Below are 3737 nucleotides of genomic sequence, written 5' to 3'. Positions count from 1 at the left end.
CCCAGGTCCCTCAGAAGGTATGTGCAACCGCTGTCCTCGCCTTCACTAGCCAGCCCCCACCTTGACTAAACCCTGCCTGCTCCTCATGAGCCGAAGGAGGATTTTACAACCCATTAGGTTCTGAGACACGCAAACCAGACTTCTCCCGTTAAAGTCTTACAGATAGCGCGATCAGACTCACCAACTCAATTTCTGGGTTCGTGGTTTTGCAATGGCAAGGTATATTATAAACCAGATCTGGCCTGAACATTCCAGATTGTATCGTTGTTACAGCTATAAACTAAGCGACTAGAAAAATGGAATTGTATCCTAACGCATAAGGAAAGGAGATTGGTTTCTTTAGGGATGAATTGTATTTTTCCTTCTGTTTCCAAATGTGAGATCTTCGAACAACTTGTTCCTAATAACAATTGATAAGTAAACTTAGGGTGATCTCTGTGATCACTGCCAACTGAGATATAAAACATATAAAATAAACTGTTCACATCCTCCTACTCTAAAAGCACCATTCGTAAACTACGCATCTTCCCCAGGGAAAGTCTCAAGAGGATGTCCTTCACACACACACACACAAAAGTTCATCTGCAGAGAAGGCAGGAAGGAGAAGGAGGAAGGGGAAGTGTGTGCACCACCAGACTCTTGCCCTCCTCTCTCTTCTCAGGAGAGTGCTTTCCAGCCAGTGATGATGAATCCAGCATCGCCGTGGGAACGAGATTTGCAGGTGGGAGTGGGAGGCAGCCACCAGAGCAAACCCGGATGAATGGGAAAGTGAGGAGAGGAGGATTTCTGGGAAACAAGCAGAAGTAAAGGCTGTGCTTGAATGAGCAAAAATAGGCCAGATGTCTCTTTCTGTGGAGGGTGAATGGGTCATCCCACAAGGAGATTTAGAGCCCTGAGCTGCACAGTCTTAATGTTGCTGTCAGGGGAGGATGTAAGGAGATGGGAGACTGCCTCAATCGATGAGGAAGGTCCAAGTTGTCTGATGCATAAGAAAGTCTGTCACACCCATTGAGGCTAATTCCAGCAGCCCAGAAAAGGCAGCAGTCTCGCCCCAGTAGAGTAAGAGGATGGATGAGCCCAAAACTCAAGTGCCTGCCACATGGTAGGCATTAGTAAATAATAAATGGATAGATGATCCAGTAGAATTTTAGAGTCAATAATTTGGTTCAGGAACGATATCTATTCATTAACTCATTCAAGACAAATATTTTGAATGCATCCTTTCTATTATGCATTATGCAATGATGAACAAGACGAACCGTCAAAGTTGACCTGCCAGTTTCTAGTAGAAAGACACTAACAAGTATCCAAACAAATAACAAGACAATGACAAGGGCAGTAAGCAAAACATAAATTAGAACAGAGATTGGCAAATGTTTTCCATAAAGGAACAGAGAATAATATTTCCAATCTCTGTTGCACCTACTCAACGTTTCCGTTGTCACATGAAAGTAGCCATGGACAATATATAGAGAAATGAGCATGGCTTGGGTCCCAACAAAACTTTAATTAAAATTCAGAAATTTGAGTTTCATGTCATTTTGGTGTCATAAAATATTGGTTTTCCTTTTTTAAACCATCTAATAATATAGTGTAAACCATCTAATGATGTAATGCAAAAAACATTCTTAGCTCACAGATCACACAAAAACCACACCAAAAACAAACAAACGTGGTCCCCACTTATAGCACAGAGACACAGAGGGCCCTCTGGGACAGAGGGACAGGGAAGGAGGAAGCTCTCCTGAGACGGTGATATTTGAGTCAAAACTAGAAGGAGTATAAAGGGTTAGCCATGTAAAGAAGAGAGGGCAGAGCCTTCAGAGCAGAGGGAAGAGTCGGTGTGAAGGCCTTGGAGAAGGAAGGGACGTGGCGGGTTTGAGGAACACAAAGATGATCAAGATGGCTAATGTCCAGTGAGCCAGAAAGATGATCGCAGAAGATGAGTGACTGCTCTTTGTGATTTCAAAACACATATATGCATATATATGTGCACAGTTGCATGTCATTATATCTATTTACGTGTGTGGATCTATTTAGACATGGAAGCATAAATAGATATAGAAGATCAATAGGTCGATGATAGATAGATAGATCCTTCAGAGGTATCCAAAGTAGACAGCCATTGGATCGTGAGGAAAGTAGATCTAAAAACATCAGTCTCTTTGTGTGTTAGGCGTTGATGATGTAAGGAGCAGGGAAGTCCTGGTGTCCATGCCCACTATCCAGTTCTGATCCTCATGCAGCCTTGTGTTTTCCATGGACACATTGTGGACTTGGATTCATATGCATGACTTTGGACAAAACTGAATCTCACTTAACTGACCCTGCTTCCATTGTTTGTGATCATGCTTAGATTTTAAGCAGCAGCATCTTCTTAGAAAGCTCACAAAATAATTTTGGGGTTTTCTTTTTTTTTTTTAATACATTCTAATTATTTCAGGGCCGATCACTTTTTGAGTGTCATGGATTTCTTGTTCCTGGATTCTGCCCAAATTGATCACCCTGGCGCCCTTCATATCAATGTCGAGTTACAACATAATTTATTAAATCCAAATTACCAAGACATGGAAAAAAGGGAAAATAGACCACTCCATTCACCGCCCTCACACCATGTGGGGGATGCCTGCCTGATGTAGTGAAGACAGCAGAAGCGCAGAGATCATGAGACGGCGCTGGGAAGCAGTGCTGAGACTGGAAGGATGGGCAGAAGGCTTCCCGGCTGGCGGAACAATGTAGAAACCAAGGACTCACAGGGCTGAAAGGCTGGAGACCAGAGAGAGACGTGCCTGCCAGCATGGCTGAGAAGAGGCTCTGCAGACAAAATAACTGCATCCTAAACATTTTAAAACCTGTTAGCTTCCCTAATAAACCCCATCATCATGACTATTGTCTGTGAGTTTTGTGTGGCCATTGCAAAGAATGATTGAGCCCGGCACAGTAGAGGGCCGTGGGAGAGGTGGGTTGGTGTTACAATATACTGACGGAAGTTGGAGGGTGGAGGCCTGTCTGACCTCAGCCTCATAGGAATCATCCTTGGGCAGATGTGGAGCTGGATTCCCCTTTGTAGCCAAAGGAGGTCAGACACAGTCCCCGTGCCATTGCCTCACCTTCATAGATGGATGATTTTTTTTTTTTTACTTTGTCAATGAACATCGCTTGCCTGGGATTAAGGCACAGAATAGCATCCGAACCCTTGAAATCCCCAGTGAGGTGGGGAGTGAGTGGAGCAAGAGGCAGTAAAGCAACTAAGCAGTTTTTAAGCCCTGGCAACATCAAAAGAGCATCTGCAATCAATTACCACCTTCCCTCTCCCCCCACCCCACCCCCAATTTCTCACCATCCCTTGCTCAAAAATGGCTAACTTATTTTTTTCCTCTCATATCCTTGTAAAAACACATGCACACACCAACACACACACACACATGTGCTCCCAGGCTGAAACCACAAGTGCCAAGGTTCAGCCTGCAGAGAACATTCATGACTAGGTTATACGTCCCTGAAAGTCAGGGCTCACAATGGAAACACTGACAGATCATTAACTATAATCGCATAGACGGAGGCACAGAATTGTCCCGTTGTCTCCATTTTGTTTGCATCAGCACGATTTCCAGGCCCAGAATCTGGTTGCAGCTCACAAGCTGTTTACAGGGGAGGCAAACGTGGGGGCCCAAGCCTGCCCAGAGAAATGGCTCAGGACACCCAGGGTCTTCAGGTTTCAGAGGTTTTGTGATGTC

The sequence above is a fragment of the Echinops telfairi genome, unplaced genomic scaffold (assembly GCF_000313985.2).
Source record: "Echinops telfairi isolate 266 unplaced genomic scaffold, ASM31398v2 ScPeMD7_18;HRSCAF=68, whole genome shotgun sequence".
NCBI classification, from domain to species: Eukaryota; Metazoa; Chordata; class Mammalia; order Afrosoricida; family Tenrecidae; genus Echinops; species Echinops telfairi.
Note: the sequence above shows the minus strand (reverse complement) of the source record.